At 43.2% G+C, this 9562-nt stretch overlaps 1 long non-coding RNA gene across 1 annotated transcript; it reads right to left on the minus strand.

Moving 5' to 3' along the window:
- Positions 1-5945: 5945 nt before the first annotated feature.
- LOC135563977 (uncharacterized) lies at positions 5946-7936 on the minus strand. Its single transcript, XR_010460748.1, has 2 exons — positions 7008-7936; positions 5946-6780 (listed from the first exon to the last, which is right to left on the minus strand). It is a non-coding gene; the product is annotated as an uncharacterized LOC135563977 (long non-coding RNA).
- Between the last annotated feature and the right edge of the window lie 1626 nt (positions 7937-9562).

Raw genomic sequence — 9562 nt, forward strand, 5'->3', positions numbered from 1 at the left:
GCCTGGACTCCACTGATGGTCAGAGTGAAGTCACTCCCAGATCCACTGCCACTGAATCTAGATGGTATCCCAGAGTTACGGGTACTAATGAAATATGTAAGGAGTCTAAGAGTGTCTCCAAGTTTCTGTTGATACCAGGCCAACCTCTGTCTATGTCCGTAAAGGTTTACAGCCCTGCTGGTCTTACAGCTGAGACTGACTGAGTGACCCACTGAAACAGTTTTCACCTGGCACGCCTCCCCAATAGATCCACAGACATTGCAATCACCATCGCACTGCACACTGCCCTATCCCATCTGGACAAGAGGAATACCTATGTAAGAATGCTGATCATTGACTATAGGTCAGCCTTCAACACCATAGTACCCTCCAAGCTCATCATTAAGCTATGGGCCCTGGGTCTGAACCCCGACCTTGACACTGAATAGTAAATCTTAAATCTGAATCTGTTTACTGCATGTCTTTGTAGACGTAGGGGCAGTTTCCTGGACACATTCATCCTAGTGCTGGACTGAAAGCAAGCTCAGTAGATAATCTTCATTGAATGTTCTTTTTAGTCTAGGACTAGTCTTCATCTGTGTCCAGGAAACCTCCTCCTAGTGTTTTACTGCTCTTGGTGGGCTAAACTGTAGAGCATGAATGTGACATCTTTTTGCCTTTATCTTTATAGATTCATTGTTATTTAGTTGTTCTCTGTATTGTAGCTAATTGTTTATCTTGTGTGTATTGCCTCTCTCCTCTCTAGCTGGCCTCTGTCAGGCCCACAGTGTCTCTGCTCCCCCGTCCTCTGAGCAGCTCTCTGGGGACTCGGCCACACTGGCCTGCCTGTTGAGTACCCCCAGGGGGTGATGGTGAGCTGGGATGTGGACGGGGAGGAGGGAAGGAGGGGGTCCTGACCACCACAGACGAAAAGGGCTGCCGCTACAGCCGAAGCAGCTCCCTGACCCTGAGCAAGGCATGCTGGGAAGAGGGAGAGGTGTATAACTGCACGGTGACATCAATTATGACAGTTATTCAGCAACCTTCCGTAAAGTCATTGGGGAGTACACCACATCAGTCACTAGCTTTATCAATAAGTGCATTGAGGACGTCGTCCCCACAGTGACTGTACGTACATACCCCAACCAGAAGCCATGGATTACAGGCAACATTCACACTGAGCTAAAGGGTAGAGCTGCCGCTTTCAAGGTGCGGGACTCTAACCCGGAAGCTTACAAGAAATCCTGCTATGCCCTGTGACAAACAGGCAATGCGTCAATACAGGGCTAAGATTGAATCATATCACACCGGCTCCGATGCTTGTCTTACGTGTCAGGGCTTGCAAGCTATTACAGACTTCAAAGGGAAGCATATCCGCGAGCTGTCCAGTGACACGAGCCTACCAGATGAGCTAAATCACTTCTATGCTCGCTTCGAGGAAAGCAACACTGAGGCATGCATGAGAGCATCAGCTGTTCCGGACGACTGTCTGATCACGCTCGCCGTAGCCGACGTGAGTAAGACCTTTAAACAAGTCAACATACACAAGGCTGCCGGGCCAGACGGATTACCAGGACGTGTTTTCCGGGCATGTGCTGTCCAATTGGCACGTGTCTTCACTGACATTTTCAACATATCCCTGATTGAGTCTGTAATACCAACATGTTTCAATCAGACCACCATAGTCCCTGTGCCCAAGAACACAAAGGCAACCTGCCTAAATGACTACAGCCCCGTAGCACTCACGTCCTTGGCCATGAAGTGCTTTGAAAGGTTGGTAATGGTAACACCATTATCCCAGAAACCCTAGACCCACTACAATTTGCATACCGCCCAAACAGATCCACAGATGATGCAATCTCTATTGCACTCCACACTGCCCTTTCCCACCTGGACAAAAGGAACACTTATGTGAGAATGCTATTCATTGACTACAGTTCAGCGTTCATGTCATGTAATTATTTAATCAGTGTTCATAAATTCAAATTATATTTATCTGTCTGATACCCAGAGGTTGTAAAGTTCTGGTCTTAACTTATGGTATAGGGGACGGTTGTGTCCCACTTTTTAAAAAAACAGGGAAAATGCAGCACGGCAAATTAAAAAAATTATATAAAAATCTAACTTTCATTAAATCACACATGTAAGATACTCAACTAAAGCTACACTCGTTGTGAATCCAGCCAACATGCCAGATTTTAAAAAGCTTTCCGGCGAAAGCATAAGAAGCTATTATCTGATGATAGCACAATGTCAGCAAAGAGTAGCATATTTCAACCCTGCAGGTGCTACACAAAACGCTGAAATAAAATCTAAAACATGCATTACCTTTGACGAGCTTCTTTTGTTGGCACTCCAATATGTCCCATAAACATCACAATTAGTCCTTTTGTTCGATTAATTCCGCCCATATATATCCAAATGTCCATTTATTTGACGCGTTTGATCCAGAAAAAAAACAGCTGCCAAAAAACGCAACGTCACTACAAAACATTTCAAAAGATGCCTAAATTTTGCCAAAATATTTCAAACTACTTTTGTAATACAACTTTACGTATTTTAAACGTTAATAATCGATCAAATTGTAGACGGGGCTATCTGTGTTCAATACAGGAAGTAAACAAACCATGCTCCTTTTTACGTTTTGCGCAACTCTCAATAGTGTAACGTTGTTCCAGGATGTGCTTCTTCTTCGTTGCATAAATGAATAACCTCAACCAAATTCCTGTTACGATTTTCTTCTGTTGAAAGAGAGGACAGAAATGCAGCGTGGTTATCTTTATACATCTTTAATAAAGATAACGAACAATTACAAAAACAATAAACGTAACGTGAAAAACCGAAACGGCCCTATCTGGTGCAACAAACAGAGACGGGAACAATCACCCACGAAACACTCAAAGAATATGGCTGCCTAAATATGGTTCCCAATCAGAGACAACGATAAACACCTGCCTCTGATTGAGAACCACTCTAAGCAACCATAGACTTACCTAGACTACTCTACTAAACACAACCCCATTCATCTACAAAACCCCTAGACAAGCCAAACACATAATTACCCATGTCACACCCTGGCCTGACCAAAATAATAAAGAAAACACAAAATACTAAGGCCATTGGCGACCCTCGCCGCCGACCTTGGCCTAGTAACCCTAACAAAGGGCCCCACTGGACTGAGGGTAGCTCGGGACTGAGAGGAAGCTCAGGCAAGTTGATGGCTCTGGCAGATCCTGGCTGACTGGCGGCTCTGGCAGATCCTGGCTGACTGGCGGCTCTGGCAGATCCTGGCTGACTGGCGGCTCTGGCAGATCCTGGCTGACTGGCGGCTCTGGCAGATCCTGGCTGACTGGCGGCTCTGGCAGATCCTGGCTGACTGGCGGCTCTGGCAGATCCTGGCTGACTGGCGGCTCTGGCAGATCCTGGCTGTCTGGCAGATCCTGGCGGCTCTGGCAGATCCTGTTGTGGTGGGTGATTCTGTTACGGTTTTCTTCTGTTGAAAGAGAGGAGGACAAAAATGCAGCGTGGTTATCTTTAATAAAGATGATAATGAACAATTACAAAAACAAACGCAATGTGAAAAACCGAAACGGCCCTATCTGGTGCAACAAACACAGAGACAGGAACAATCACCCACGAAACACTCAAAGAATATGGCTGCCTAAATATGGTTCCCAATCAGAGACAACGATAAACACCTGCCTCTGAGAACCACTCTAGGCAACCATAGACTTACCTAGACTACTCTACTAAACAAAACCCCATTAATCTACAAAACCCCTAGACAAGTCAAACACATAATCACCCATGTCACACCCTGGCCTGACCAAAATAATAAAGAACACAAAATACTAAGGCCAGGGCGTGACAATTCCAAAGACTGGTGAGATCCAGTGGAAGCAGTAGGAACTGAAAAGAGGTTCCTATGAAATATCCCTTGGCAAAGACAACTCGGGGAACAGTCAGAGGCAAACAAATAAAATCTGAACAGTTCGTCCTCTGGGTTTTGCCTGCTACATAAGTTCTGTTATACTCACATACATAATTCAAACAGTTTTAGAAACTTCAGAGTGTTTTCTATCCAAATCTACTAATGATATGCATATTCTAGTTTTTAGGCCTGAGTAGGAGGCAGTTTACTCTGGGTACCTTTTTATCCAAGCTACTCAATACTGCCCCCCAGTCGCAAAGAAGTTCCGCGGACCCATAACAGACGCAGGCAATGAGGCAGTGATCGCTGAGATCCTGGTTGAAGATAGTACAGGTGAATTTAGAGGGCAAGTTGGTCAGGATGATGTCTATGAGGGTGCCCATGTTTACGGATTTAGGGTTGTATCTGGTAGGTTCCTTGATAATTTGTGTGAGATTGAGGGCATCTAGCTTAGATTGTAGGACGGCCGGGTTGTTATTAAGCATATCCCAGTTTAGGTCACCTAACAGTAAAGATAGATGGGAGGCAATCAATTCACATATGGTGTCCAGGGCACAGCTGGGGGCTGAGGGGGGTCTATAACAAGCAGTGAGAGACTTATAAATAAACAGTGAGAGACTTATTTCTGGAAAGGCGGATTTTTAAAAGTAGAAGATCGAACTGTTTGGGCACAGACCTGGATAGCATGATAGAACTCTACAGGCTATCTCTGCAGTAGATTGCAACTCCCCCTTTGGCAGTTCTATTTTGACGGAAAATGTTGTAGTCGAGGATGGTGGCCTTCCTAAGCCAGGATTCAGACACGGCTACGACATCAGGGTTGGAGGAGTGTGCTAAAGCATTGAATAAAACAAACTTAGGGAGGAGGCTTCTGATGTTAACATGCATGGAACTGTTATGCAGGTGAGTGAGGACCCAAAAGCGATTTAACAGAAACAGAGTCTTTTAATGTCCAAACAGGGAAAACATAAATCCTCAATCTTTACAGGAGATGTCCAAACAGGGAAAACATAAATCCTCTATCTTTACAGGAGAGTCCCCCTTCTAGTAGTAGAGGAGAATAGCAGGGCTAGCGGCAACAGACTGCTGGTCCCTCCGGGTAGGCGCGGGCCGTAGAGGACAGAGACACCTGCTCACACGCAGCATCTGATGAAGAGGCAGATTACGACAGGACGGGACAAGGGCAAAGCAAACAAGAATCCGACAAGGACAGAAGCAGAAACAGAGAGAGAAATAGAGACTTAATCAGAGGGCAAAAGAGGGGACAGGTGTGAGAGAGTAAACGAGGTCGTTAGGAGAATGAGGAACAGCTAGGAGCAGGAACGGAACGATAGAGAGAGAGAGAGAGATAGAGAGAGAGAAAGTAACCTAATACGACCAGCAGGGGGAAACGAAGAGAAGAGAAAGCACAGGGACAAGACATAACATGACAATACATGACAGGAACCAAGGCTTTTACGGTTACAGAAGTCAACAAATGAGAGCGCCTGGGGAATAGGTGTAGTACTGGAGGCTACAGGGCCTGGATTAACCTCTACATCACCAGAGGAACAGAGGAGGGGTCGGATAAGGGTACGGCTAAAGGCTATAAGAACTGGTCATCTAGTGCGTTGGGAACGGAGAATAAAATAAGCAGATTTCTGGGCATAGTAGAATAGATTCAGGGCATAATGTACAGAAGGGTATGGTAGGATGTGAATACAGTGGAGGTAAACCTAGGCATTGAGTGACGATGAGAGAGGTTTCAGCTCTGGAGGCACCATTTAAGCCAGGTGAGGTCTCCGCATGTGTGGGGGGGTGGGTCAAAAGAGATCTCTAAGCCATGATGAGCGCTACTGGGGGCTCTACAGTGAAATAAAACAATAAGAACTAACCGGAATAGCAGTAGACAAGACATATTTACATTAGGGAGACTGATAGAGGAATTCTAAATTCCTGTTTGCTTTAATTGCCGAAACCAATTAACACATCTAATTCATTAATGAATTGTAAGTTAATTAATTATGCATGAAATAGATTGAGACCAGTCTTGAAAGCCAGGTAAATAGCGTTTAATTCAAGTGAGTACTGACCCAAAATACAAAGAACATGACATTTTAAAGAAAGAAGACATAAAATGACGTCATCAGTTACACCCCCTCTCTCCGATTCTCACAAGAACCCATTGTTTTAGGAATGGAACATTTTCCCAGGCATTTCTTATCTGTCTGAAAAGCCACAGCATCCCTCCCTAACCTTCCCAGTAGACACAGACACAATTCATTTCTGCTTACATTTTCAGTAACAGTACAATTAAGAACCCATACTTTTCAAATCATAACATAAGTATTAGCATGAATGGTTCTAATCATTAATGTATACATAATTGATTATCTAAACTATATTTTCCTCTATCAGAGACGCATAAAGCAATCACAGGTGTTGATCGGGAGAGCAAAGACGACAACGGGTAAATGGTGATGAATGGGCAGAGAGGGTCAGTTAGGTATACCTGAGTTCGAGGCTGGGGCCGACAGATAAACTAAATGAGGTACCGTGGTAGTGAACAGTCCAGCAGGCATCATCTCTGTAGCCGAGGGATCATAGGGTCTAATGAGCAGCAATAGATGAGTCAGGGAGCCGTTCAGTAGTCGCTACTACGCTAGGCGAGCGGGAGACACGGTGTTCAGAAAGCATGCGGACCGGGGCTAGCAGATGGGTCATTGGCGTCTTCTCAACGGAAAAGCATGTTGAAGCCACATCGGACGATTACGTCGGCAGACCAGTCGTGATGGATCGGCAGGGCTCGGTGTCGACAATAAAGGGTCCAGGCCAAATGGCAAAAGAGGTATTGTAGCCCAAGAGTTTGTCGGCTTACTATCCTGAGTAACCTGTATATTTAGATCGTAGATGGAAAGCGCGATTAAAATATATACGAAAGAAACAGACTATTTACATGGGACAAGACAAACATATGTCACAATCACATCATGGTTGTGACTCGTTATATTTTTCATGACTTCAAAGATCATCTAAAAGTTATTTGAGGTTTTGAAAACACAATACCAGTCCAAATGCAAAGTAGGAAGTAAAACAAAATGTGTTTTTACAACATTACCTCAATGCTATAATCACTTCAGCCCCCAAAACAAGTCACGAAATGGAGCTCACAACCAAATGTCTGATTTAAATGGATTTGATCTAAAAACATTACATTAACTATTTTCTTGAGCAGGTTCCTGACTGTTAGATCTGTGAATGAGACATGATGCTGGGTTCAAACATGAGACAAATGTTCACTACATGCTTCAAACCTAGTCTAGTCCCTCAAATCTGGCTCAGTCCAGGGTACTTCAGGCAGTGAAACTGAGATTTGCATAGACATGTCTGGCTGGTTCTGCTTGCCCCAGAATAGAGCAGCACTGTCACCATATTAGGAATGAAACATTATGAATATATATTTCATGTAAAGTAATAATTTAGCAGTGTGAGTTCTGAGAGCAGATCTTACATGTTTATTATCAAATATCACACATTTTTCTCCATAGTATTGGAGCTACAGTATAACAGGATCATTCAGTTGTAGAAATGATTGCAGAGTATTTGTTTTATCATATGCCTTTTAAATTATGTTTGAAATCATGAGAGTAGCGATATGCTACAATGCTGAAATTATAAATGTAGCTGATTGATGCAAATTACTATGAAATGTGCTGCATATTCATGAGATAGTGATCACTGGAATCATGATTAAATTAAGTATTGGGGTTATTTTTCAATCAAAACAATCTTTATCTCAGAGGCAAGAAGATATATACAACTTAATCTCAAAATAGTTCATTTAGCACACAGCACTACTGATATTATTCACTATTATACTGTAACATTCAGCTCTTAAACACTGTTTCCAGAACAGTGTGGGGACTCTCTTGCCCCTTACAATTTCCTCTCCAGTCTCTAGACACTACAATGACTTCTCCGGAAGGCGGCCGAATCACTGGTGTCATTCTGAGCGACCCAGCAGGTGTACACCTCCCCCTCTTCCCAGCGTACCTTGTTCAGGGTCAGGGTGCTGCTGCGGCTGTAGCAGCCGCACTTCTCTTCTTCTGTGGTGGTCAGAACCCCCTCCTTCACCTCCGCTCCGTCCACCTCCCAGCTCACCATCGCCCCCTGGGGGGAGTAGCCACTCAGCAGGCAGGCCAGAGTGGCCGAGCCCCCAGAGAGCTGCTCAGAGGATGGGGGGAGCAGAGACACTGTCAGCCTGGCAGAGGGACCAGCTGGAAGAGAGGAGGGAGAGGAGAAATGCAGTAAACAGATATCACATATTCAGATTTAATAATCAGGTTCAATATTCACAGTGTAAATTTCCATATCAATTTAGTCAATTCTACTCTGAGACACAAGACACAATGACCTCAAAATACTGTTCAAAACTATAGATGACGTTCACTTTTAAACCATGTCAGTGTTAATATCTACCATAAATAAAATACAAAGTGTTGCTCTTGTTATAGAAATAGTAGTTGCTACATGTCTACAGAAAGATGAGCTGACATGCAATACTGTATTTCAAAATGTGCTCTTTTTAAATCACATGTTAGAATACTTATGATTTTATTACCAAATTAACTTGGTGGTATGTGAATAATTCTTTCACTTCGGTGACTCTGCCCTCTACCAATCTGTCCACAGAAATCTCTAAAAAGATATAGCCTAAGAGTCTTTCCTCTGAACGTTGTTCAATAGCATGATTACATTTTGTTTAATGAGAGAATACAAAAATATAATTATTTTTCAGCAACAGTTTTTGCCGCTTCCAAAAGTGTACAACAGTGATTCATTGTGGTGTAGTCGCCGTGAGAACCTTTACACACAGAGCACTCTCAGTACCACCCTAATAGTACTGAACTACTAGTATAATACAATAGGGACCGATTGTACTGAAGTACTAATATAATACAATCAAATCAAGCTTTATCAACACAGCACATTTAAGACATGGAATGCAACACAATGTGCTTTACAGGGGAAAAAAATAATTAAAAAACATTGAAAATAAAAGCTGAAATATTTACTACACAACAAACATAAGATATAAACAAAATAATGACACAAACTGAACAACAAAGAAGCACCATAAGGAAAGGAAAGGTAAAAATGTGTTTTAAGACCTCTTTTAAATATGTCTACATTTTTGGTCCCCCTCAGGTTCTCTGGCAGGCTATTCCAGAGGCTGGGGGAATAATAACTAAAGGCTGCCTCTCCATGCCACTTGGTCCTAGGTTTTGGGATAGTTAAAAGGCCAGTACCAGAGGAACAGAGGGACCTACTGGGTACATAACTTAAAAGCATGTTTGACATGTATTGGGGTGCACAATAATGGATTGATTTTAAAAATATCTTTAAATGAATTCTAAAACTCATAGGCAGCCAGTGCAGAGACCTTTAAAATCAGTGTAATGTGTACTCTCCGTCTGGTCTTGGTCAGGACCGTGCTGCAGCATTTTGGTCACGTTCCTAATGTGTGATTTAATATTGTGTTCAGAATCTAAAATAACAACTAGATTTTTTACCTGGTGAGTGGATGGTTTGGGATTGGGCTATCTTTCTCACACACTCTTTCCCATTGACTACGATCCATCCAGAGGCTTCGGTGGGTGTGCCAGAGGACAG

Source organism: Oncorhynchus nerka, linkage group LG23 (assembly GCF_034236695.1).
Source record: "Oncorhynchus nerka isolate Pitt River linkage group LG23, Oner_Uvic_2.0, whole genome shotgun sequence".
NCBI classification, from domain to species: Eukaryota; Metazoa; Chordata; class Actinopteri; order Salmoniformes; family Salmonidae; genus Oncorhynchus; species Oncorhynchus nerka.